At 45.0% G+C, this 25,220-nt stretch overlaps 19 non-coding genes across 19 annotated transcripts; all 19 read left to right on the top strand.

The window, feature by feature from the left end:
• Positions 1 to 911: 911 nt before the first annotated feature.
• Positions 912 to 1,102, top strand: LOC141208393 (U2 spliceosomal RNA). The gene has a single exon (XR_012278624.1). It is a non-coding gene; the product is annotated as a U2 spliceosomal RNA (small nuclear RNA).
• Positions 1,103 to 2,221: 1,119 nt separating this feature from the next.
• LOC141208392 (U2 spliceosomal RNA) lies at positions 2,222 to 2,412 on the top strand. The gene has a single exon (XR_012278623.1). It is a non-coding gene; the product is annotated as a U2 spliceosomal RNA (small nuclear RNA).
• Positions 2,413 to 3,538: 1,126 nt separating this feature from the next.
• On the top strand, positions 3,539 to 3,729 carry LOC141208391 (U2 spliceosomal RNA). The gene has a single exon (XR_012278622.1). It is a non-coding gene; the product is annotated as a U2 spliceosomal RNA (small nuclear RNA).
• A 1,118-nt stretch (positions 3,730 to 4,847) lies between these two features.
• LOC141210179 (U2 spliceosomal RNA) lies at positions 4,848 to 5,038 on the top strand. Its single transcript, XR_012280355.1, has one exon. It is a non-coding gene; the product is annotated as a U2 spliceosomal RNA (small nuclear RNA).
• A 1,120-nt stretch (positions 5,039 to 6,158) lies between these two features.
• LOC141208390 (U2 spliceosomal RNA) lies at positions 6,159 to 6,349 on the top strand. Its single transcript, XR_012278621.1, has one exon. It is a non-coding gene; the product is annotated as a U2 spliceosomal RNA (small nuclear RNA).
• Positions 6,350 to 7,472: 1,123 nt separating this feature from the next.
• On the top strand, positions 7,473 to 7,663 carry LOC141208389 (U2 spliceosomal RNA). Its single transcript, XR_012278620.1, has one exon. It is a non-coding gene; the product is annotated as a U2 spliceosomal RNA (small nuclear RNA).
• A 1,117-nt stretch (positions 7,664 to 8,780) lies between these two features.
• LOC141209853 (U2 spliceosomal RNA) lies at positions 8,781 to 8,971 on the top strand. Its single transcript, XR_012280042.1, has one exon. It is a non-coding gene; the product is annotated as a U2 spliceosomal RNA (small nuclear RNA).
• A 1,120-nt stretch (positions 8,972 to 10,091) lies between these two features.
• LOC141208388 (U2 spliceosomal RNA) lies at positions 10,092 to 10,282 on the top strand. Its single transcript, XR_012278619.1, has one exon. It is a non-coding gene; the product is annotated as a U2 spliceosomal RNA (small nuclear RNA).
• A 1,120-nt stretch (positions 10,283 to 11,402) lies between these two features.
• LOC141209852 (U2 spliceosomal RNA) lies at positions 11,403 to 11,593 on the top strand. The gene has a single exon (XR_012280041.1). It is a non-coding gene; the product is annotated as a U2 spliceosomal RNA (small nuclear RNA).
• Positions 11,594 to 12,713: 1,120 nt separating this feature from the next.
• On the top strand, positions 12,714 to 12,904 carry LOC141208387 (U2 spliceosomal RNA). Its single transcript, XR_012278618.1, has one exon. It is a non-coding gene; the product is annotated as a U2 spliceosomal RNA (small nuclear RNA).
• A 1,120-nt stretch (positions 12,905 to 14,024) lies between these two features.
• Positions 14,025 to 14,215, top strand: LOC141209843 (U2 spliceosomal RNA). Its single transcript, XR_012280033.1, has one exon. It is a non-coding gene; the product is annotated as a U2 spliceosomal RNA (small nuclear RNA).
• A 1,120-nt stretch (positions 14,216 to 15,335) lies between these two features.
• LOC141208386 (U2 spliceosomal RNA) lies at positions 15,336 to 15,526 on the top strand. The gene has a single exon (XR_012278617.1). It is a non-coding gene; the product is annotated as a U2 spliceosomal RNA (small nuclear RNA).
• A 1,120-nt stretch (positions 15,527 to 16,646) lies between these two features.
• On the top strand, positions 16,647 to 16,837 carry LOC141208385 (U2 spliceosomal RNA). Its single transcript, XR_012278616.1, has one exon. It is a non-coding gene; the product is annotated as a U2 spliceosomal RNA (small nuclear RNA).
• A 1,122-nt stretch (positions 16,838 to 17,959) lies between these two features.
• LOC141208383 (U2 spliceosomal RNA) lies at positions 17,960 to 18,150 on the top strand. The gene has a single exon (XR_012278614.1). It is a non-coding gene; the product is annotated as a U2 spliceosomal RNA (small nuclear RNA).
• A 1,120-nt stretch (positions 18,151 to 19,270) lies between these two features.
• LOC141209970 (U2 spliceosomal RNA) lies at positions 19,271 to 19,461 on the top strand. The gene has a single exon (XR_012280154.1). It is a non-coding gene; the product is annotated as a U2 spliceosomal RNA (small nuclear RNA).
• Positions 19,462 to 20,582: 1,121 nt separating this feature from the next.
• LOC141208382 (U2 spliceosomal RNA) lies at positions 20,583 to 20,773 on the top strand. Its single transcript, XR_012278613.1, has one exon. It is a non-coding gene; the product is annotated as a U2 spliceosomal RNA (small nuclear RNA).
• Positions 20,774 to 21,895: 1,122 nt separating this feature from the next.
• On the top strand, positions 21,896 to 22,086 carry LOC141208381 (U2 spliceosomal RNA). The gene has a single exon (XR_012278612.1). It is a non-coding gene; the product is annotated as a U2 spliceosomal RNA (small nuclear RNA).
• Positions 22,087 to 23,208: 1,122 nt separating this feature from the next.
• Positions 23,209 to 23,399, top strand: LOC141208380 (U2 spliceosomal RNA). The gene has a single exon (XR_012278611.1). It is a non-coding gene; the product is annotated as a U2 spliceosomal RNA (small nuclear RNA).
• Positions 23,400 to 24,520: 1,121 nt separating this feature from the next.
• LOC141208378 (U2 spliceosomal RNA) lies at positions 24,521 to 24,711 on the top strand. The gene has a single exon (XR_012278610.1). It is a non-coding gene; the product is annotated as a U2 spliceosomal RNA (small nuclear RNA).
• The last annotated feature ends 509 nt before the right edge of the window (positions 24,712 to 25,220 follow it).

The following is a 25,220-nucleotide window of genomic DNA, read 5'->3' as shown; positions in this document are numbered from 1 at the left end:
ATGCAATGCTATCTATCTAACTCTCCCTCTATACTTCCTTTTGGATAAACAGACATATTAGGCAAGCATTTTGGAGCTTTCACCTAAATAACTACAGGTGGTGAGATAAGCTGCACAATATAATTGACCTTTCAGTATATTGTTGCACACACACCATCTATTTAGCAAATGCCCTTGTTATCAACAGCAGCCTTTTAAACTCACCTGAGCTAACAGGTATGTGAGCTGGTTACTCTGCTGCGCTTAAAATTTCTTTTTTGGTTTGCTACAATGCCTTTTCTGAAACGTTGTCTCCCTCTGCTGGAACACTGACTTCTTTCATTTAATGCCTGCAGACTATAAAAGAGAAACCAACCCAAAAAGTTTGGTTGATTAGTCTGTGGCATTCTTTTAAACTGTTGCTTATGGCGGTCTCTGTGAGCTTCTCAGTGACATTCAGCCATCCAGGTATCCCGCCTGCAGTTGACGGAATGTGGCAATGGAACGCTGGCTGCGCGTGTCATAATAGGCTCTGAGCCTTTATATACCTGCGCACAGCAGCAGCCACCTTCAGTCTGCTGCTGGACAGCCAGCAGCAGCAGCAGCAGGAGAGGTAATTAATCAGCAACCCTCCTGCTAAGGGTAGACAGCTGCTCGTTCCACCACCCCCCCGCCTTAATTGGTTCTCCTCCCTTCCAACGGTGTTGAGGCGGGTGGGAACAGCCGGGGGTTGAGGGTACTGTGCTAAAAGAGGTGGAGTTATGCAGATCTAAAACGCGTGGATTGCAGCAGCAGCAAGCCGAAAAGTGCAGGCATGTGAGGGATCTAGAGGTTGACAGCATGTCTTCTTAACGGGAGTCCAGGTGGCCATCTCCACAAATGGACTTTTCAGAATCCTTGGGTGGCACCGTAGTCGGAAACCAATTCTGGTTATCGCTTCTCGGCCTTTTGGCTAAGATCAAGTGTAGTATCTGTTCTTATCAGTTTAATATCTGATACGTCCCCTATCTGGGGACCATATATTAAATGGATTTTTAGAACAGGGAGATGGAAAAAGAGCTTGCTCTGTCCACTCCACGCATTGACCTGGTATTGCAGTATCTCCAGGACCGGTGCACCCCTTCTTTAATGCAGTTTCTAAAATCAGAAAGAATTGAATTCAATGCTTTTTGTTCATTTTGCTTGTTTGTCGGATTTTGGGATGGACTCTTTGGCTTTGCTTTTCTTCTCCTCATTGGATTTTTCATGTTAAAAGTTGCAGAAGCCAGATGACAAGCTCATTTTGGTTCAACTTCAGCAACTGTGCATTGCATTGCCATGTAATGTAATGTAATGCAATGCTATCTATCTAGCTCTCCCTCTATACTTCCTTTTGGATAAACAGACATATTAGGCAAGCATTTTGGAGCTTTCACCTAAATAACTACAGGTGGTGAGATAAGCTGCACAATATAATTGACCTTTCAGTATATTGTTGCACACACACCATCTATTTAGCAAATGCCCTTGTTATCAACAGCAGCCTTTTAAACTCACCTGAGCTAACAGGTATGTGAGCTGGTTACTCTGCTGCGCTTAAAATTTCTTTTTTGGTTTGCTACAATGCCTTTTCTGAAACGTTGTCTCCCTCTGCTGGAACACTGACTTCTTTCATTTAATGCCTGCAGACTATAAAAGAGAAACCAACCCAAAAAGTTTGGTTGATTAGTCTGTGGCATTCTTTTAAACTGTTGCTTATGGCGGTCTCTGTGAGCTTCTCAGTGACATTCAGCCATCCAGGTATCCCGCCTGCAGTAGACGGAATGTGGCAATGGAACGCTGGCTGCGCGTGTCATAATAGGCTCTGAGCCTTTATATACCTGCGCACAGCAGCAGCCACCTTCAGTCTGCTGCTGGACAGCCAGCAGCAGCAGCAGCAGGAGAGGTAATTAATCAGCAACCCTCCTGCTAAGGGTAGACAGCTGCTCGTTCCACCCCCCCCCGCCTTAATTGGTTCTCCGCCCTTCCAACGGTGTTGAGGCGGGTGGGAACAGCCGGGGGTTGAGGGTACTGTGCTAAAAGAGGTGGAGTTATGCAGATCTAAAACGCGTGGATTGCAGCAGCAGCAAGCCGAAAAGTGCAGGCATGTGAGGGATCTAGAGGTTGACAGCATGTCTTCTTAACGGGAGTCCAGGTGGCCATCTCCACAAATGGACTTTTCAGAATCCTTGGGTGGCACCGTAGTCGGAAACCAATTCTGGTTATCGCTTCTCGGCCTTTTGGCTAAGATCAAGTGTAGTATCTGTTCTTATCAGTTTAATATCTGATACGTCCCCTATCTGGGGACCATATATTAAATGGATTTTTAGAACAGGGAGATGGAAAAAGAGCTTGCTCTGTCCACTCCACGCATTGACCTGGTATTGCAGTATCTCCAGGACCGGTGCACCCCTTCTTTAATGCAGTTTCTAAAATCAGAAAGAATTGAATTCAATGCTTTTTGTTCATTTTGCTTTTTTGTCGGATTTTGGGATGGACTCTTTGGCTTTGCTTTTCTTCTCCTCATTGGATTTTTCATGTTAAAAGTTGCAGAAGCCAGATGACAAGCTCATTTTGGTTCAACTTCAGCAACTGTGCATTGCATTGCCATGTAATGTAATGTAATGCAATGCTATCTATCTAGCTCTCCCTCTATACTTCCTTTTGGATAAACAGACATATTAGGCAAGCATTTTGGAGCTTTCACCTAAATAACTACAGGTGGTGAGATAAGCTGCACAATATAATTGACCTTTCAGTATATTGTTGCACACACACCATCTATTTAGCAAATGCCCTTGTTATCAACAGCAGCCTTTTAAACTCACCTGAGCTAACAGGTATGTGAGCTGGTTACTCTGCTGCGCTTAAAATTTCTTTTTTGGTTTGCTACAATGCCTTTTCTGAAACGTTGTCTCCCTCTGCTGGAACACTGACTTCTTTCATTTAATGCCTGCAGACTATAAAAGAGAAACCAACCCAAAAAGTTTGGTTGATTAGTCTGTGGCATTCTTTTAAACTGTTGCTTATGGCGGTCTCTGTGAGCTTCTCAGTGACATTCAGCCATCCAGGTATCCCGCCTGCAGTAGACGGAATGTGGCAATGGAACGCTGGCTGCGCGTGTCATAATAGGCTCTGAGCCTTTATATACCTGCGCACAGCAGCAGCCACCTTCAGTCTGCTGCTGGACAGCCAGCAGCAGCAGCAGCAGGAGAGGTAATTAATCAGCAACCCTCCTGCTAAGGGTAGACAGCTGCTCGTTCCACCCCCCAGCCCCCCCCGCCTTAATTGGTTCTCCTCCCTTCCAACGGTGTTGAGGTGGGTGGGAACAGCCGGGGGTTGAGGGTACTGTGCTAAAAGAGGTGGAGTTATGCAGATCTAAAACGCGTGGATTGCAGCAGCAGCAAGCCGAAAAGTGCAGGCATGTGAGGGATCTAGAGGTTGACAGCATGTCTTCTTAACGGGAGTCCAGGTGGCCATCTCCACAAATGGACTTTTCAGAATCCTTGGGTGGCACCGTAGTCGGAAACAAATTCTGGTTATCGCTTCTCGGCCTTTTGGCTAAGATCAAGTGTAGTATCTGTTCTTATCAGTTTAATATCTGATACGTCCCCTATCTGGGGACCATATATTAAATGGATTTTTAGAACAGGGAGATGGAAAAAGAGCTTGCTCTGTCCACTCCACGCATTGACCTGGTATTGCAGTATCTCCAGGACCGGTGCACCCCTTCTTTAATGCAGTTTCTAAAATCAGAAAGAATTGAATTCAATGCTTTTTGTTCATTTTGCTTGTTTGTCGGATTTTGGGATGGACTCTTTGGCTTTGCTTTTCTTCTCCTCATTGGATTTTTCATGTTAAAAGTTGCAGAAGCCAGATGACAAGCTCATTTTGGTTCAACTTCAGCAACTGTGCATTGCATTGCCATGTAATGTAATGTAATGCAATGCTATCTATCTAGCTCTCCCTCTATACTTCCTTTTGGATAAACAGACATATTAGGCAAGCATTTTGGAGCTTTCACCTAAATAACTACAGGTGGTGAGATAAGCTGCACAATATAATTGACCTTTCAGTATATTGTTGCACACACACCATCTATTTAGCAAATGCCCTTGTTATCAACAGCAGCCTTTTAAACTCACCTGAGCTAACAGGTATGTGAGCTGGTTACTCTGCTGCGCTTAAAATTTCTTTTTTGGTTTGCTACAATGCCTTTTCTGAAACGTTGTCTCCCTCTGCTGGAACACTGACTTCTTTCATTTAATGCCTGCAGACTATAAAAGAGAAACCAACCCAAAAAGTTTGGTTGATTAGTCTGTGGCATTCTTTTAAACTGTTGCTTATGGCGGTCTCTGTGAGCTTCTCAGTGACATTCAGCCATCCAGGTATCCCGCCTGCAGTAGACGGAATGTGGCAATGGAACGCTGGCTGCGCGTGTCATAATAGGCTCTGAGCCTTTATATACCTGCGCACAGCAGCAGCCACCTTCAGTCTGCTGCTGGACAGCCAGCAGCAGCAGCAGCAGGAGAGGTAATTAATCAGCAACCCTCCTGCTAAGGGTAGACAGCTGCTCGTTCCACCCCCCCCGCCTTAATTGGTTCTCCTCCCTTCCAACGGTGTTGAGGCGGGTGGGAACAGCCGGGGGTTGAGGGTACTGTGCTAAAAGAGGTGGAGTTATGCAGATCTAAAACGCGTGGATTGCAGCAGCAGCAAGCCGAAAAGTGCAGGCATGTGAGGGATCTAGAGGTTGACAGCATGTCTTCTTAACGGGAGTCCAGGTGGCCATCTCCACAAATGGACTTTTCAGAATCCTTGGGTGGCACCGTAGTCGGAAACCAATTCTGGTTATCGCTTCTCGGCCTTTTGGCTAAGATCAAGTGTAGTATCTGTTCTTATCAGTTTAATATCTGATACGTCCCCTATCTGGGGACCATATATTAAATGGATTTTTAGAACAGGGAGATGGAAAAAGAGCTTGCTCTGTCCACTCCACGCATTAACCTGGTATTGCAGTATCTCCAGGACCGGTGCACCCCTTCTTTAATGCAGTTTCTAAAATCAGAAAGAATTGAATTCAATGCTTTTTGTTCATTTTGCTTGTTTGTCGGATTTTGGGATGGACTCTTTGGCTTTGCTTTTCTTCTCCTCATTGGATTTTTCATGTTAAAAGTTGCAGAAGCCAGATGACAAGCTCATTTTGGTTCAACTTCAGCAACTGTGCATTGCATTGCCATGTAATGTAATGTAATGCAATGCTATCTATCTAGCTCTCCCTCTATACTTCCTTTTGGATAAACAGACATATTAGGCAAGCATTTTGGAGCTTTCACCTAAATAACTACAGGTGGTGAGATAAGCTGCACAATATAATTGACCTTTCAGTATATTGTTGCACACACACCATCTATTTAGCAAATGCCCTTGTTATCAACAGCAGCCTTTTAAACTCACCTGAGCTAACAGGTATGTGAGCTGGTTACTCTGCTGCGCTTAAAATTTCTTTTTTGGTTTGCTACAATGCCTTTTCTGAAACGTTGTCTCCCTCTGCTGGAACACTGACTTCTTTCATTTAATGCCTGCAGACTATAAAAGAGAAACCAACCCAAAAAGTTTGGTTGATTAGTCTGTGGCATTCTTTTAAACTGTTGCTTATGGCGGTCTCTGTGAGCTTCTCAGTGACATTCAGCCATCCAGGTATCCCGCCTGCAGTAGACGGAATGTGGCAATGGAACGCTGGCTGCGCGTGTCATAATAGGCTCAGAGCCTTTATATACCTGCGCACAGCAGCAGCCACCTTCAGTCTGCTGCTGGACAGCCAGCAGCAGCAGCAGCAGGAGAGGTAATTAATCAGCAACCCTCCTGCTAAGGGTAGACAGCTGCTCGTTCCACCCCCCCCCCGCCTTAATTGGTTCTCCTCCCTTCCAACGGTGTTGAGGCGGGTGGGAACAGCCGGGGGTTGAGGGTACTGTGCTAAAAGAGGTGGAGTTATGCAGATCTAAAACGCGTGGATTGCAGCAGCAGCAAGCCGAAAAGTGCAGGCATGTGAGGGATCTAGAGGTTGACAGCATGTCTTCTTAACGGGAGTCCAGGTGGCCATCTCCACAAATGGACTTTTCAGAATCCTTGGGTGGCACCGTAGTCGGAAACCAATTCTGGTTATCGCTTCTCGGCCTTTTGGCTAAGATCAAGTGTAGTATCTGTTCTTATCAGTTTAATATCTGATACGTCCCCTATCTGGGGACCATATATTAAATGGATTTTTAGAACAGGGAGATGGAAAAAGAGCTTGCTCTGTCCACTCCACGCATTGACCTGGTATTGCAGTATCTCCAGGACCGGTGCACCCCTTCTTTAATGCAGTTTCTAAAATCAGAAAGAATTGAATTCAATGCTTTTTGTTCATTTTGCTTGTTTGTCGGATTTTGGGATGGACTCTTTGGCTTTGCTTTTCTTCTCCTCATTGGATTTTTCATGTTAAAAGTTGCAGAAGCCAGATGACAAGCTCATTTTGGTTCAACTTCAGCAACTGTGCATTGCATTGCCATGTAATGTAATGTAATGCAATGCTATCTATCTAGCTCTCCCTCTATACTTCCTTTTGGATAAACAGACATATTAGGCAAGCATTTTGGAGCTTTCACCTAAATAACTACAGGTGGTGAGATAAGCTGCACAATATAATTGACCTTTCAGTATATTGTTGCACACACACCATCTATTTAGCAAATGCCCTTGTTATCAACAGCAGCCTTTTAAACTCACCTGAGCTAACAGGTATGTGAGCTGGTTACTCTGCTGCGCTTAAAATTTCTTTTTTGGTTTGCTACAATGCCTTTTCTGAAACGTTGTCTCCCTCTGCTGGAACACTGACTTCTTTCATTTAATGCCTGCAGACTATAAAAGAGAAACCAACCCAAAAAGTTTGGTTGATTAGTCTGTGGCATTCTTTTAAACTGTTGCTTATGGCGGTCTCTGTGAGCTTCTCAGTGACATTCAGCCATCCAGGTATCCCGCCTGCAGTAGACGGAATGTGGCAATGGAACGCTGGCTGCGCGTGTCATAATAGGCTCTGAGCCTTTATATACCTGCGCACAGCAGCAGCCACCTTCAGTCTGCTGCTGGACAGCCAGCAGCAGCAACAGCAGGAGAGGTAATTAATCAGCAACCCTCCTGCTAAGGGTAGACAGCTGCTCGTTCCACCCCCCCCCCCCCGCCTTAATTGGTTCTCCTCCCTTCCAACGGTGTTGAGGCGGGTGGGAACAGCCGGGGGTTGAGGGTACTGTGCTAAAAGAGGTGGAGTTATGCAGATCTAAAACGCGTGGATTGCAGCAGCAGCAAGCCGAAAAGTGCAGGCATGTGAGGGATCTAGAGGTTGACAGCATGTCTTCTTAACGGGAGTCCAGGTGGCCATCTCCACAAATGGACTTTTCAGAATCCTTGGGTGGCACCGTAGTCGGAAACCAATTCTGGTTATCGCTTCTCGGCCTTTTGGCTAAGATCAAGTGTAGTATCTGTTCTTATCAGTTTAATATCTGATACGTCCCCTATCTGGGGACCATATATTAAATGGATTTTTAGAACAGGGAGATGGAAAAAGAGCTTGCTCTGTCCACTCCACGCATTGACCTGGTATTGCAGTATCTCCAGGACCGGTGCACCCCTTCTTTAATGCAGTTTCTAAAATCAGAAAGAATTGAATTCAATGCTTTTTGTTCATTTTGCTTGTTTGTCGGATTTTGGGATGGACTCTTTGGCTTTGCTTTTCTTCTCCTCATTGGATTTTTCATGTTAAAAGTTGCAGAAGCCAGATGACAAGCTCATTTTGGTTCAACTTCAGCAACTGTGCATTGCATTGCCATGTAATGTAATGTAATGCAATGCTATCTATCTAGCTCTCCCTCTATACTTCCTTTTGGATAAACAGACATATTAGGCAAGCATTTTGGAGCTTTCACCTAAATAACTACAGGTGGTGAGATAAGCTGCACAATATAATTGACCTTTCAGTATATTGTTGCACACACACCATCTATTTAGCAAATGCCCTTGTTATCAACAGCAGCCTTTTAAACTCACCTGAGCTAACAGGTATGTGAGCTGGTTACTCTGCTGCGCTTAAAATTTCTTTTTTGGTTTGCTACAATGCCTTTTCTGAAACGTTGTCTCCCTCTGCTGGAACACTGACTTCTTTCATTTAATGCCTGCAGACTATAAAAGAGAAACCAACCCAAAAAGTTTGGTTGATTAGTCTGTGGCATTCTTTTAAACTGTTGCTTATGGCGGTCTCTGTGAGCTTCTCAGTGACATTCAGCCATCCAGGTATCCCGCCTGCAGTAGACGGAATGTGGCAATGGAACGCTGGCTGCGCGTATCATAATAGGCTCTGAGCCTTTATATACCTGCGCACAGCAGCAGCCACCTTCAGTCTGCTGCTGGACAGCCAGCAGCAGCAGCAGGAGAGGTAATTAATCAGCAACCCTCCTGCTAAGGGTAGACAGCTGCTCGTTCCACCCCCCCCCCGCCTTAATTGGTTCTCCTCCCTTCCAACGGTGTTGAGGCGGGTGGGAACAGCCGGGGGTTGAGGGTACTGTGCTAAAAGAGGTGGAGTTATGCAGATCTAAAACGCGTGGATTGCAGCAGCAGCAAGCCGAAAAGTGCAGGCATGTGAGGGATCTAGAGGTTGACAGCATGTCTTCTTAACGGGAGTCCAGGTGGCCATCTCCACAAATGGACTTTTCAGAATCCTTGGGTGGCACCGTAGTCGGAAACCAATTCTGGTTATCGCTTCTCGGCCTTTTGGCTAAGATCAAGTGTAGTATCTGTTCTTATCAGTTTAATATCTGATACGTCCCCTATCTGGGGACCATATATTATATGGATTTTTAGAACAGGGAGATGGAAAAAGAGCTTGCTCTATCCACTCCACGCATTGACCTGGTATTGCAGTATCTCCAGGACCGGTGCACCCCTTCTTTAATGCAGTTTCTAAAATCAGAAAGAATTGAATTCAATGCTTTTTGTTCATTTTGCTTGTTTGTCGGATTTTGGGATGGACTCTTTGGCTTTGCTTTTCTTCTCCTCATTGGATTTTTCATGTTAAAAGTTGCAGAAGCCAGATGACAAGCTCATTTTGGTTCAACTTCAGCAACTGTGCATTGCATTGCCATGTAATGTAATGTAATGCAATGCTATCTATCTAGCTCTCCCTCTATACTTCCTTTTGGATAAACAGACATATTAGGCAAGCATTTTGGAGCTTTCACCTAAATAACTACAGGTGGTGAGATAAGCTGCACAATATAATTGACCTTTCAGTATATTGTTGCACACACACCATCTATTTAGCAAATGCCCTTGTTATCAACAGCAGCCTTTTAAACTCACCTGAGCTAACAGGTATGTGAGCTGGTTACTCTGCTGCGCTTAAAATTTCTTTTTTGGTTTGCTACAATGCCTTTTCTGAAACGTTGTCTCCCTCTGCTGGAACACTGACTTCTTTCATTTAATGCCTGCAGACTATAAAAGAGAAACCAACCCAAAAAGTTTGGTTGATTAGTCTGTGGCATTCTTTTAAACTGTTGCTTATGGCGGTCTCTGTGAGCTTCTCAGTGACATTCAGCCATCCAGGTATCCCGCCTGCAGTAGACGGAATGTGGCAATGGAACGCTGGCTGCGCGTGTCATAATAGGCTCTGAGCCTTTATATACCTGCGCACAGCAGCAGCCACCTTCAGTCTGCTGCTGGACAGCCAGCAGCAGCAGCAGCAGGAGAGGTAATTAATCAGCAACCCTCCTGCTAAGGGTAGACAGCTGCTCGTTCCACCCCCCCCCCGCCTTAATTGGTTCTCCTCCCTTCCAACGGTGTTGAGGCGGGTGGGAACAGCCGGGGGTTGAGGGTACTGTGCTAAAAGAGGTGGGGTTATGCAGATCTAAAACGCGTGGATTGCAGCAGCAGCAAGCCGAAAAGTGCAGGCATGTGAGGGATCTAGAGGTTGACAGCATGTCTTCTTAACGGGAGTCCAGGTGGCCATCTCCACAAATGGACTTTTCAGAATCCTTGGGTGGCACCGTAGTCGGAAACCAATTCTGGTTATCGCTTCTCGGCCTTTTGGCTAAGATCAAGTGTAGTATCTGTTCTTATCAGTTTAATATCTGATACGTCCCCTATCTGGGGACCATATATTAAATGGATTTTTAGAACAGGGAGATGGAAAAAGAGCTTGCTCTGTCCACTCCACGCATTGACCTGGTATTGCAGTATCTCCAGGACCGGTGCACCCCTTCTTTAATGCAGTTTCTAAAATCAGAAAGAATTGAATTCAATGCTTTTTGTTCATTTTGCTTGTTTGTCGGATTTTGGGATGGACTCTTTGGCTTTGCTTTTCTTCTCCTCATTGGATTTTTCATGTTAAAAGTTGCAGAAGCCAGATGACAAGCTCATTTTGGTTCAACTTCAGCAACTGTGCATTGCATTGCCATGTAATGTAATGTAATGCAATGCTATCTATCTAGCTCTCCCTCTATACTTCCTTTTGGATAAACAGACATATTAGGCAAGCATTTTGGAGCTTTCACCTAAATAACTACAGGTGGTGAGATAAGCTGCACAATATAATTGACCTTTCAGTATATTGTTGCACACACACCATCTATTTAGCAAATGCCCTTGTTATCAACAGCAGCCTTTTAAACTCACCTGAGCTAACAGGTATGTGAGCTGGTTACTCTGCTGCGCTTAAAATTTCTTTTTTGGTTTGCTACAATGCCTTTTCTGAAACGTTGTCTCCCTCTGCTGGAACACTGACTTCTTTCATTTAATGCCTGCAGACTATAAAAGAGAAACCAACCCAAAAAGTTTGGTTGATTAGTCTGTGGCATTCTTTTAAACTGTTGCTTATGGCGGTCTCTGTGAGCTTCTCAGTGACATTCAGCCATCCAGGTATCCCGCCTGCAGTAGACGGAATGTGGCAATGGAACGCTGGCTGCGCGTGTCATAATAGGCTCTGAGCCTTTATATACCTGCGCACAGCAGCAGCCACCTTCAGTCTGCTGCTGGACAGCCAGCAGCAGCAGCAGCAGGAGAGGTAATTAATCAGCAACCCTCCTGCTAAGGGTAGACAGCTGCTCGTTCCACTCCCCCCCCGCCTTAATTGGTTCTCCTCCCTTCCAACGGTGTTGAGGCGGGTGGGAACAGCCGGGGGTTGAGGGTACTGTGCTAAAAGAGGTGGAGTTATGCAGATCTAAAACGCGTGGATTGCAGCAGCAGCAAGCCGAAAAGTGCAGGCATGTGAGGGATCTAGAGGTTGACAGCATGTCTTCTTAACGGGAGTCCAGGTGGCCATCTCCACAAATGGACTTTTCAGAATCCTTGGGTGGCACCGTAGTCGGAAACCAATTCTGGTTATCGCTTCTCGGCCTTTTGGCTAAGATCAAGTGTAGTATCTGTTCTTATCAGTTTAATATCTGATACGTCCCCTATCTGGGGACCATATATTATATGGATTTTTAGAACAGGGAGATGGAAAAAGAGCTTGCTCTATCCACTCCACGCATTGACCTGGTATTGCAGTATCTCCAGGACCGGTGCACCCCTTCTTTAATGCAGTTTCTAAAATCAGAAAGAATTGAATTCAATGCTTTTTGTTCATTTTGCTTGTTTGTCGGATTTTGGGATGGACTCTTTGGCTTTGCTTTTCTTCTCCTCATTGGATTTTTCATGTTAAAAGTTGCAGAAGCCAGATGACAAGCTCATTTTGGTTCAACTTCAGCAACTGTGCATTGCATTGCCATGTAATGTAATGTAATGCAATGCTATCTATCTAGCTCTCCCTCTATACTTCCTTTTGGATAAACAGACATATTAGGCAAGCATTTTGGAGCTTTCACCTAAATAACTACAGGTGGTGAGATAAGCTGCACAATATAATTGACCTTTCAGTATATTGTTGCACACACACCATCTATTTAGCAAATGCCCTTGTTATCAACAGCAGCCTTTTAAACTCACCTGAGCTAACAGGTATGTGAGCTGGTTACTCTGCTGCGCTTAAAATTTCTTTTTTGGTTTGCTACAATGCCTTTTCTGAAACGTTGTCTCCCTCTGCTGGAACACTGACTTCTTTCATTTAATGCCTGCAGACTATAAAAGAGAAACCAACCCAAAAAGTTTGGTTGATTAGTCTGTGGCATTCTTTTAAACTGTTGCTTATGGCGGTCTCTGTGAGCTTCTCAGTGACATTCAGCCATCCAGGTATCCCGCCTGCAGTAGACGGAATGTGGCAATGGAACGCTGGCTGCGCGTGTCATAATAGGCTCTGAGCCTTTATATACCTGCGCACAGCAGCAGCCACCTTCAGTCTGCTGCTGGACAGCCAGCAGCAGCAGCAGCAGGAGAGGTAATTAATCAGCAACCCTCCTGCTAAGGGTAGACAGCTGCTCGTTCCACCCCCCCCCCGCCTTAATTGGTTCTCCTCCCTTCCAACGGTGTTGAGGCGGGTGGGAACAGCCGGGGGTTGAGGGTACTGTGCTAAAAGAGGTGGGGTTATGCAGATCTAAAACGCGTGGATTGCAGCAGCAGCAAGCCGAAAAGTGCAGGCATGTGAGGGATCTAGAGGTTGACAGCATGTCTTCTTAACGGGAGTCCAGGTGGCCATCTCCACAAATGGACTTTTCAGAATCCTTGGGTGGCACCGTAGTCGGAAACCAATTCTGGTTATCGCTTCTCGGCCTTTTGGCTAAGATCAAGTGTAGTATCTGTTCTTATCAGTTTAATATCTGATACGTCCCCTATCTGGGGACCATATATTAAATGGATTTTTAGAACAGGGAGATGGAAAAAGAGCTTGCTCTGTCCACTCCACGCATTGACCTGGTATTGCAGTATCTCCAGGACCGGTGCACCCCTTCTTTAATGCAGTTTCTAAAATCAGAAAGAATTGAATTCAATGCTTTTTGTTCATTTTGCTTGTTTGTCGGATTTTGGGATGGACTCTTTGGCTTTGCTTTTCTTCTCCTCATTGGATTTTTCATGTTAAAAGTTGCAGAAGCCAGATGACAAGCTCATTTTGGTTCAACTTCAGCAACTGTGCATTGCATTGCCATGTAATGTAATGTAATGCAATGCTATCTATCTAGCTCTCCCTCTATACTTCCTTTTGGATAAACAGACATATTAGGCAAGCATTTTGGAGCTTTCACCTAAATAACTACAGGTGGTGAGATAAGCTGCACAATATAATTGACCTTTCAGTATATTGTTGCACACACACCATCTATTTAGCAAATGCCCTTGTTATCAACAGCAGCCTTTTAAACTCACCTGAGCTAACAGGTATGTGAGCTGGTTACTCTGCTGCGCTTAAAATTTCTTTTTTGGTTTGCTACAATGCCTTTTCTGAAACGTTGTCTCCCTCTGCTGGAACACTGACTTCTTTCATTTAATGCCTGCAGACTATAAAAGAGAAACCAACCCAAAAAGTTTGGTTGATTAGTCTGTGGCATTCTTTTAAACTGTTGCTTATGGCGGTCTCTGTGAGCTTCTCAGTGACATTCAGCCATCCAGGTATCCCGCCTGCAGTAGACGGAATGTGGCAATGGAACGCTGGCTGCGCGTGTCATAATAGGCTCTGAGCCTTTATATACCTGCGCACAGCAGCAGCCACCTTCAGTCTGCTGCTGGACAGCCAGCAGCAGCAGCAGCAGGAGAGGTAATTAATCAGCAACCCTCCTGCTAAGGGTAGACAGCTGCTCGTTCCACTCCCCCCCCGCCTTAATTGGTTCTCCTCCCTTCCAACGGTGTTGAGGCGGGTGGGAACAGCCGGGGGTTGAGGGTACTGTGCTAAAAGAGGTGGAGTTATGCAGATCTAAAACGCGTGGATTGCAGCAGCAGCAAGCCGAAAAGTGCAGGCATGTGAGGGATCTAGAGGTTGACAGCATGTCTTCTTAACGGGAGTCCAGGTGGCCATCTCCACAAATGGACTTTTCAGAATCCTTGGGTGGCACCGTAGTCGGAAACCAATTCTGGTTATCTCTTCTCGGCCTTTTGGCTAAGATCAAGTGTAGTATCTGTTCTTATCAGTTTAATATCTGATACGTCCCCTATCTGGGGACCATATATTAAATGGATTTTTAGAACAGGGAGATGGAAAAAGAGCTTGCTCTGTCCACTCCACGCATTGACCTGGTATTGCAGTATCTCCAGGACCGGTGCACCCCTTCTTTAATGCAGTTTCTAAAATCAGAAAGAATTGAATTCAATGCTTTTTGTTCATTTTGCTTGTTTGTCGGATTTTAGGATGGACTCTTTGGCTTTGCTTTTCTTCTCCTCATTGGATTTTTCATGTTAAAAGTTGCAGAAGCCAGATGACAAGCTCATTTTGGTTCAACTTCAGCAACTGTGCATTGCATTGCCATGTAATGTAATGTAATGCAATGCTATCTATCTAGCTCTCCCTCTATACTTCCTTTTGGATAAACAGACATATTAGGCAAGCATTTTGGAGCTTTCACCTAAATAACTACAGGTGGTGAGATAAGCTGCACAATATAATTGACCTTTCAGTATATTGTTGCACACACACCATCTATTTAGCAAATGCCCTTGTTATCAACAGCAGCCTTTTAAACTCACCTGAGCTAACAGGTATGTGAGCTGGTTACTCTGCTGCGCTTAAAATTTCTTTTTTGGTTTGCTACAATGCCTTTTCTGAAACGTTGTCTCCCTCTGCTGGAACACTGACTTCTTTCATTTAATGCCTGCAGACTATAAAAGAGAAACCAACCCAAAAAGTTTGGTTGATTAGTCTGTGGCATTCTTTTAAACTGTTGCTTATGGCGGTCTCTGTGAGCTTCTCAGTGACATTCAGCCATCCAGGTATCCCGCCTGCAGTAGACGGAATGTGGCAATGGAACGCTGGCTGCGCGTGTCATAATAGGCTCTGAGCCTTTATATACCTGCGCACAGCAGCAGCCACCTTCAGTCTGCTGCTGGACAGCCAGCAGCAGCAGCAGCAGGAGAGGTAATTAATCAGCAACCCTCCTGCTAAGGGTAGACAGCTGCTCGTTCCACCCCCCCCCCGCCTTAATTGGTTCTCCTCCCTTCCAACGGTGTTGAGGCGGGTGGGAACAGCCGGGGGTTGAGGGTACTGTGCTAAAAGAGGTGGAGTTATGCAGATCTAAAACGCGTGGATTGCAGCAGCAGCAAGCCGAAAAGTGCAGGCATGTGAGGGATCTAGAGGTTGACAGCATGTCTTCTTAACGGGAGTCCAGGTGGCCATCTCCACAAATGGACTTTTCAGAATCCTTGGGTGGCACCGTAGTCGGAAACCAATTCTGGTTATCGCTTCTCGGCCTTTTGGCTAAGATCAAGTGTAGTATCTGTTCTTATCAGTTTAATATCTGATACGTCCCCTATCTGGGGACCATATATTAAATGGATTTTTAGAACAGGGAGATGGAAAAAGAGCTTGCTCTGTCCACTCCACGCATTGACCTGGTATTGCAGTATCTCCAGGACCGGTGCACCCCTTCTTTAATGCAGTTTCTAAAATCAGAAAGAATTGAATTCAATGCTTTTTGTTCATTTTGCTTGTTTGTCGGATTTTGGGATGGACTCTTTGGCTTTGCTTTTCTTCTCCTCATTGGATTTTTCATGTTAAAAGTTGCAGAAGCCAGATGACAAGCTCATTTTGGTTCAACTTCAGCAACTTTGCATTGCATTGCAATGTAATGTAATGTAATGCAATGCTATCTATCTAGCTCTCCCTCTATACTTCCTTTTGGATAAACAGACATATTAGGCAAGCATTTTGGAGCTTTCACCTAAATAACTACAGGTGGTGAGATAAGCTGCACAATATAATTGACCTTTCAGTATATTGTTGCACACACACCATCTATTTAGCAAATGCCCTTGTTATCAACAGCAGCCTTTTAAACTCACCTGAGCTAACAGGTATGTGAGCTGGTTACTCTGCTGCGCTTAAAATTTCTTTTTTGGTTTGCTACAATGCCTTTTCTGAAACGTTGTCTCCCTCTGCTGGAACACTGACTTCTTTCATTTAATGCCTGCAGACTATAAAAGAGAAACCAACCCAAAAAGTTTGGTTGATTAGTCTGTGGCATTATTTTAAACTGTTGCTTATGGCGGTCTCTGTGAGCTTCTCAGTGACATTCAGCCATCCAGGTATCCCGCCTGCAGTAGACGGAATGTGGCAATGGAACGCTGGCTGCGCGTGTCATAATAGGCTCTGAGCCTTTATATACCTGCGCACAGCAGCAGCCACCTTCAGTCTGCTGCTGGACAGCCAGCAGCAGCAGCAGCAGGAGAGGTAATTAATCAGCAACCCTCCTGCTAAGGGTAGACAGCTGCTCGTTCCACCCCCCCCCCGCCTTAATTGGTTCTCCTCCCTTCCAACGGTGTTGAGGCGGGTGGGAACAGCCGGGGGTTGAGGGTACTGTGCTAAAAGAGGTGGAGTTATGCAGATCTAAAACGCCTGGATTGCAGCAGCAGCAAGCCGAAAAGTGCAGGCATGTGAGGGATCTAGAGGTTGACAGCATGTCTTCTTAACGGGAGTCCAGGTGGCCATCTCCACAAATGGACTTTTCAGAATCCTTGGGTGGCACCGTAGTCGGAAACCAATTCTGGTTATCGCTTCTCGGCCTTTTGGCTAAGATCAAGTGTAGTATCTGTTCTTATCAGTTTAATATCTGATACGTCCCCTATCTGGGGACCATATATTAAATGGATTTTTAGAACAGGGAGATGGAAAAAGAGCTTGCTCTGTCCACTCCACGCATTGACCTGGTATTGCAGTATCTCCAGGACCGGTGCACCCCTTCTTTAATGCAGTTTCTAAAATCAGAAAGAATTGAATTCAATGCTTTTTGTTCATTTTGCTTGTTTGTCGGATTTTGGGATGGACTCTTTGGCTTTGCTTTTCTTCTCCTCATTGGATTTTTCATGTTAAAAGTTGCAGAAGCCAGATGACAAGCTCATTTTGGTTCAACTTCAGCAACTGTGCATTGCATTGCCATGTAATGTAATGTAATGCAATGCTATCTATCTAGCTCTCCCTCTATACTTCCTTTTGGATAAACAGACATATTAGGCAAGCATTTTGGAGCTTTCACCTAAATAACTACAGGTGGTGAGATAAGCTGCACAATATAATTGACCTTTCAGTATATTGTTGCACACACACCATCTATTTAGCAAATGCCCTTGTTATCAACAGCAGCCTTTTAAACTCACCTGAGCTAACAGGTATGTGAGCTGGTTACTCTGCTGCGCTTAAAATTTCTTTTTTGGTTTGCTACAATGCCTTTTCTGAAACGTTGTCTCCCTCTGCTGGAACACTGACTTCTTTCATTTAATGCCTGCAGACTATAAAAGAGAAACCAACCCAAAAAGTTTGGTTGATTAGTCTGTGGCATTCTTTTAAACTGTTGCTTATGGCGGTCTCTGTGAGCTTCTCAGTGACATTCAGCCATCCAGGTATCCCGCCTGCAGTAGACGGAATGTGGCAATGGAACGCTGGCTGCTTGTGTCATAATAGGCTCTGAGCCTTTATATACCTGCGCACAGCAGCAGCCACCTTCAGTCTGCTGCTGGACAGCCAGCAGCAGCAGCAGCAGGAGAGGTAATTAATCAGCAACCCTCCTGCTAAGGGTAGACAGCTGCTCGTTCCACCCCCCCCCCCCGCCTTAATTGGTTCTCCTCCCTTCCAACGGTGTTGAGGCGGGTGGGAACAGCCGGGGGTTGAGGGTACTGTGCTAAAAGAGGTGGAGTTATGCAGATCTAAAACGCGTGGATTGCAGCAGCAGCAAGCCGAAAAGTGCAGGCATGTGAGGGATCTAGAGGTTGACAGCATGTCTTCTTAACGGGAGTCCAGGTGGCCATCTCCACAAATGGACTTTTCAGAATCCTTGGGTGGCACCGTAGTCGGAAACCAATTCTGGTTATCGCTTCTCGGCCTTTTGGCTAAGATCAAGTGTAGTATCTGTTCTTATCAGTTTAATATCTGATACGTCCCCTATCTGGGGACCATATATTAAATGGATTTTTAGAACAGGGAGATGGAAAAAGAGCTTGCTCTGTCCACTCCACGCATTGACCTGGTATTGCAGTATCTCCAGGACCGGTGCACCCCTTCTTTAATGCAGTTTCTAAAATCAGAAAGAATTGAATTCAATGCTTTTTGTTCATTTTGCTTGTTTGTCGGATTTTGGGATGGACTCTTTGGCTTTGCTTTTCTTCTCCTCATTGGATTTTTCATGTTAAAAGTTGCAGAAGCCAGATGACAAGCTCATTTTGGTTCAACTTCAGCAACTGTGCATTGCATTGCCATGTAATGTAATGTAATGCAATGCTATCTATCTAGCTCTCCCTCTATACTTCCTTTTGGATAAACAGACATATTAGGCAAGCATTTTGGAGCTTTCACCTAAATAACTACAGGTGGTGAGATAAGCTGCACAATATAATTGACCTTTCAGTATATTGTTGCACACACACCATCTATTTAGCAAATGCCCTTGTTATCAACAGCAGCCTTTTAAACTCACCTGAGCTAACAGGTATGTGAGCTGGTTACTCTGCTGCGCTTAAAATTTCTTTTTTGGTTTGCTACAATGCCTTTTCTGAAACGTTGTCTCCCTCTGCTGGAACACTGACTTCTTTCATTTAATGCCTGCAGACTATAAAAGAGAAACCAACCCAAAAAGTTTGGTTGATTAGTCTGTGGCATTCTTTTAAACTGTTGCTTATGGCGGTCTCTGTGAGCTTCTCAGTGACATTCAGCCATCCAGGTATCCCGCCTGCAGTAGACGGAATGTGGCAATGGAACGCTGGCTGCGCGTGTCATAATAGGCTCTGAGCCTTTATATACCTGCGCACAGCAGCAGCCACCTTCAGTCTGCTGCTGGACAGCCAGCAGCAGCAGCAGCAGGAGAGGTAATTAATCAGCAACCCTCCTGCTAAGGGTAGACAGCTGCTCGTTCCACCCCCCCCCCGCCTTAATTGGTTCTCCTCCCTTCCAACGGTGTTGAGGCGGGTGGGAACAGCCGGGGGTTGAGGGTACTGTGCTAAAAGAGGTGGAGTTATGCAGATCTAAAACGCGTGGATTGCAGAAGCAGCAAGCCGAAAAGTGCAGGCATGTGAGGGATCTAGAGGTTGACAGCATGTCTTCTTAACGGGAGTCCAGGTGGCCATCTCCACAAATGGACTTTTCAGAATCCTTGGGTGGCACCGTAGTCGGAAACCAATTCTGGTTATCGCTTCTCGGCCTTTTGGCTAAGATCAAGTGTAGTATCTGTTCTTATCAGTTTAATATCTGATACGTCCCCTATCTGGGGACCATATATTAAGTGGATTTTTAGAACAGGGAGATGGAAAAAGAGCTTGCTCTGTCCACTCCACGCATTGACCTGGTATTGCAGTATCTCCAGGACCGGTGCACCCCTTCTTTAATGCAGTTTCTAAAATCAGAAAGAATTGAATTCAATGCTTTTTGTTCATTTTGCTTGTTTGTCGGATTTTGGGATGGACTCTTTGGCTTTGCTTTTCTTCTCCTCATTGGATTTTTCATGTTAAAAGTTGCAGAAGCCAGATGACAAGCTCATTTTGGTTCAACTTCAGCAACTGTGCATTGCATTGACATGTAATGTAATGTAATGCAATGCTATCTATCTAGCTCTCCCTCTATACTTCCTTTTGGATAAACAGACATATTAGGCAAGCATTTTGGAGCTTTCACCTAAATAACTACAGGTGGTGAGATAAGCTGCACAATATAATTGACCTTTCAGTATATTGTTGCACACACACCATCTATTTAGCAAATGCCCTTGTTATCAACAGCAGCCTTTTAAACTCACCTGAGCTAACAGGTATGTGAGCTGGTTACTCTGCTGCGCTTAAAATTTCTTTTTTGGTTTGCTACAATGCCTTTTCTGAAACGTTGTCTCCCTCTGCTGGAACACTGACTTCTTTCATTTAATGCCTGCAGACTATAAAAGAGAAACCAACCCAAAAAGTTTCGTTGATTAGTCTGTGGCATTCTTTTAAACTGTTGCTTATGGCGGTCTCTGTGAGCTTCTCAGTGACATTCAGCCATCCAGGTATCCCGCCTGCAGTAGACGGAATGTGGCAATGGAACGCTGGCTGCGCGTGTCATAATAGGCTCTGAGCCTTTATATACCTGCGCACAGCAGCAGCCACCTTCAGTCTGCTGCTGGACAGCCAGCAGCAGCAGCAGCAGGAGAGGTAATTAATCAGCAACTCTCCTGCTAAGGGTAGACAGCTGCTCGTTCCACCCCCCCCCCCGCCTTAATTGGTTCTCCTCCCTTCCAACGGTGTTGAGGCGGGTGGGAACAGCCGGGGGTTGAGGGTACTGTGCTAAAAGAGGTGGAGTTATGCAGATCTAAAACGCGTGGATTGCAGCAGCAGCAAGCCGAAAAGTGCAGGCATGTGAGGGATCTAGAGGTTGACAGCATGTCTTCTTAACGGGAGTCCAGGTGGCCATCTCCACAAATGGACTTTTCAGAATCCTTGGGTGGCACCGTAGTCGGAAACCAATTCTGGTTATCGCTTCTCGGCCTTTTGGCTAAGATCAAGTGTAGTATCTGTTCTTATCAGTTTAATATCTGATACGTCCCCTATCTGGGGACCATATATTAAATGGATTTTTAGAACAGGGAGATGGAAAAAGAGCTTGCTCTGTCCACTCCACGCATTGACCTGGTATTGCAGTATCTCCAGGACCGGTGCACCCCTTCTTTAATGCAGTTTCTAAAATCAGAAAGAATTGAATTCAATGCTTTTTGTTCATTTTGCTTGTTTGTCGGATTTTGGGATGGACTCTTTGGCTTTGCTTTTCTTCTCCTCATTGGATTTTTCATGTTAAAAGTTGCAGAAGCCAGATGACAAGCTCATTTTGGTTCAACTTCAGCAACTGTGCATTGCATTGCCATGTAATGTAATGTAATGCAATGCTATCTATCTAGCTCTCCCTCTATACTTCCTTTTGGATAAACAGACATATTAGGCAAGCATTTTGGAGCTTTCACCTAAATAACTACAGGTGGTGAGATAAGCTGCACAATATAATTGACCTTTCAGTATATTGTTGCACACACACCATCTATTTAGCAAATGCCCTTGTTATCAACAGCAGCCTTTTAAACTCACCTGAGCTAACAGGTATGTGAGCTGGTTACTCTGCTGCGCTTAAAATTTCTTTTTTGGTTTGCTACAATGCCTTTTCTGAAACGTTGTCTCCCTCTGCTGGAACACTGACTTCTTTCATTTAATGCCTGCAGACTATAAAAGAGAAACCAACCCAAAAAGTTTGGTTGATTAGTCTGTGGCATTCTTTTAAACTGTTGCTTATGGCGGTCTCTGTGAGCTTCTCAGTGACATTCAGCCATCCAGGTATCCCGCCTGCAGTAGACGGAATGTGGCAATGGAACGCTGGCTGCGCGTGTCATAATAGGCTCTGAGCCTTTATATACCTGCGCACAGCAGCAGCCACCTTCAGTCTGCTGCTGGACAGCCAGCAGCAGCAGCAGCAGGAGAGGTAATTAATCAGCAACCCTCCTGCTAAGGGTAGACAGCTGCTCGTTCCACCCCCCCCCCCCGCCTTAATTGGTTCTCCTCCCTTCCAACGGTGTTGAGGCGGGTGGGAACAGCCGGGGGTTGAGGGTACTGTGCTAAAAGAGGTGGAGTTATGCAGATCTAAAACGCGTGGATTGCAGCAGCAGCAAGCCGAAAAGTGCAGGCATGTGAGGGATCTAGAGGTTGACAGCATGTCTTCTTAACGGGAGTCCAGGTGGCCATCTCCACAAATGGACTTTTCAGAATCCTTGGGTGGCACCGTAGTCGGAAACCAATTCTGGTTATCGCTTCTCGGCCTTTTGGCTAAGATCAAGTGTAGTATCTGTTCTTATCAGTTTAATATCTGATACGTCCCCTATCTGGGGACCATATATTAAATGGATTTTTAGAACAGGGAGATGGAAAAAGAGCTTGCTCTGTCCACTCCACGCATTGACCTGGTATTGCAGTATCTCCAGGACCGGTGCACCCCTTCTTTAATGCAGTTTCTAAAATCAGAAAGAATTGAATTCAATGCTTTTTGTTCATTTTGCTTGTTTGTCGGATTTTGGGATGGACTCTTTGGCTTTGCTTTTCTTCTCCTCATTGGATTTTTCATGTTAAAAGTTGCAGAAGCCAGATGACAAGCTCATTTTGGTTCAACTTCAGCAACTGTGCATTGCATTGCCATGTAATGTAATGTAATGCAATGCTATCTATCTAGCTCTCCCTCTATACTTCCTTTTGGATAAACAGACATATTAGGCAAGCATTTTGGAGCTTTCACCTAAATAACTACAGGTGGTGAGATAAGCTGCACAATATAATTGACCTTTCAGTATATTGTTGCACACACACCATCTATTTAGCAAATGCCCTTGTTATCAACAGCAGCCTTTTAAACTCACCTGAGCTAACAGGTATGTGAGCTGGTTACTCTGCTGCGCTTAAAATTTCTTTTTTGGTTTGCTACAATGCCTTTTCTGAAACGTTGTCTCCCTCTGCTGGAACACTGACTTCTTTCATTTAATGCCTGCAGACTATAAAAGAGAAACCAACCCAAAAAGTTTGGTTGATTAGTCTGTGGCATTCTTTTAAACTGTTGCTTATGGCGGTCTCTGTGAGCTTCTCAGTGACATTCAGCCATCCAGGTATCCCGCCTGCAGTAGACGGAATGTGGCAATGGAACGCTGGCTGCGCGTGTCATAATAGGCTCTGAGCCTTTATATACCTGCGCACAGCAGCAGCCACCTTCAGTCTGCTGCTGGACAGCCAGCAGCAGCAGCAGCAGGAGAGGTAATTAATCAGCAACCCTCCTGCTAAGGGTAGACAGCTGCTCGTTCCACCCCCCCCCCCCGCCTTAATTGGTTCTCCTCCCTTCCAACGGTGTTGAGGCGGGTGGGAACAGCCGGGGGTTGAGGGTACTGTGCTAAAAGAGGTGGAGTTATGCAGATCTAAAACGCGTGGATTGCAGCAGCAGCAAGCCGAAAAGTGCAGGCATGTGAGGGATCTAGAGGTTGACAGCATGTCTTCTTAACGGGAGTCCAGGTGGCCATCTCCACAAATGGACTTTTCAGAATCCTTGGGTGGCACCGTAGTCGGAAACCAATTCTGGTTATCGCTTCTCGGCCTTTTGGCTAAGATCAAGTGTAGTATCTGTTCTTATCAGTTTAATATCTGATACGTCCCCTATCTGGGGACCATATATTAAATGGATTTTTAGAACAGGGAGATGGAAAAAGAGCTTGCTCTGTCCACTCCACGCATTGACCTGGTATTGCAGTATCTCCAGGACCGGTGCACCCCTTCTTTAATGCAGTTTCTAAAATCAGAAAGAATTGAATTCAATGCTTTTTGTTCATTTTGCTTGTTTGTCGGATTTTGGGATGGACTCTTTGGCTTTGCTTTTCTTCTCCTCATTGGATTTTTCATGTTAAAAGTTGCAGAAGCCAGATGACAAGCTCATTTTGGTTCAACTTCAGCAACTGTGCATTGCATTGCCATGTAATGTAATGTAATGCAATGCTATCTATCTAGCTCTCCCTCTATACTTCCTTTTGGATAAACAGACATATTAGGCAAGCATTTTGGAGCTTTCACCTAAATAACTACAGGTGGTGAGATAAGCTGCACAATATAATTGACCTTTCAGTATATTGTTGCACACACACCATCTATTTAGCAAATGCCCTTGTTATCAACAGCAGCCTTTTAAACTCACCTGAGCTAACAGGTATGTGAGCTGGTTACTCTGCTGCGCTTAAAATTTCTTTTTTGGTTTGCTACAATGCCTTTTCTGAAACGTTGTCTCCCTCTGCTGGAACACTGACTTCTTTCATTTAATGCCTGCAGACTATAAAAGAGAAACCAACCCAAAAAGTTTGGTTGATTAGTCTGTGGCATTCTTTTAAACTGTTGCTTATGGCGGTCTCTGTGAGCTTCTCAGTGACATTCAGCCATCCAGGTATCCCGCCTGCAGTAGACGGAATGTGGCAATGGAACGCTGGCTGCGCGTGTCATAATAGGCTCTGAGCCTTTATATACCTGCGCACAGCAGCAGCCACCTTCAGTCTGCTGCTGGACAGCCAGCAGCAGCAGCCGCAGGAGAGGTAATTAATCAGCAACCCTCCTGCTAAGGGTAGACAGCTGCTCGTTCCACCCCCCCCCCCGCCTTAATTGGTTCTCCTCCCTTCCAACGGTGTTGAGGCGGGTGGGAACAGCCGGGGGTTGAGGGTACTGTGCTAAAAGAGGTGGAGTTATGCAGATCTAAAACGCGTGGATTGCAGCAGCAGCAAGCCGAAAAGTGCAGGCATGTGAGGGATCTAGAGGTTGACAGCATGTCTTCTTAACGGGAGTCCAGGTGGCCATCTCCACAAATGGACTTTTCAGAATCCTTGGGTGGCACCGTAGTCGGAAACCAATTCTGGTTATCGCTTCTCGGCCTTTTGGCTAAGATCAAGTGTAGTATCTGTTCTTATCAGTTTAATATCTGATACGTCCCCTATCTGGGGACCATATATTAAATGGATTTTTAGAACAGGGAGATGGAAAAAGAGCTTGCTCTGTCCACTCCACGCATTGACCTGGTATTGCAGTATCTCCAGGACCGGTGCACCCCTTCTTTAATGCAGTTTCTAAAATCAGAAAGAATTGAATTCAATGCTTTTTGTTCATTTTGCTTGTTTGTCGGATTTTGGGATGGACTCTTTGGCTTTGCTTTTCTTCTCCTCATTGGATTTTTCATGTTAAAAGTTGCAGAAGCCAGATGACAAGCTCATTTTGGTTCAACTTCAGCAACTGTGCATTGCATTGCCATGTAATGTAATGTAATGCAATGCTATCTATCTAGCTCTCCCTCTATACTTCCTTTTGGATAAACAGACATATTAGGCAAGCATTTTGGAGCTTTCACCTAAATAACTACAGGTGGTGAGATAAGCTGCACAATATAATTGACCTTTCAGTATATTGTTGCACACACACCATCTATTTAGCAAATGCCCTTGTTATCAACAGCAGCCTTTTAAACTCACCTGAGCTAACAGGTATGTGAGCTGGTTACTCTGCTGCGCTTAAAATTTCTTTTTTGGTTTGCTACAATGCCTTTTCTGAAACGTTGTCTCCCTCTG

This window comes from Phyllobates terribilis, unplaced genomic scaffold, assembly GCF_046119375.1.
Source record: "Phyllobates terribilis strain yellow unplaced genomic scaffold, ASM4611937v1 Scaffold_169__1_contigs__length_4117513, whole genome shotgun sequence".
NCBI lineage: Eukaryota > Metazoa > Chordata > Amphibia > Anura > Dendrobatidae > Phyllobates > Phyllobates terribilis.
Note: the sequence above shows the minus strand (reverse complement) of the source record. Positions and strands in the feature narration are given on the sequence as shown.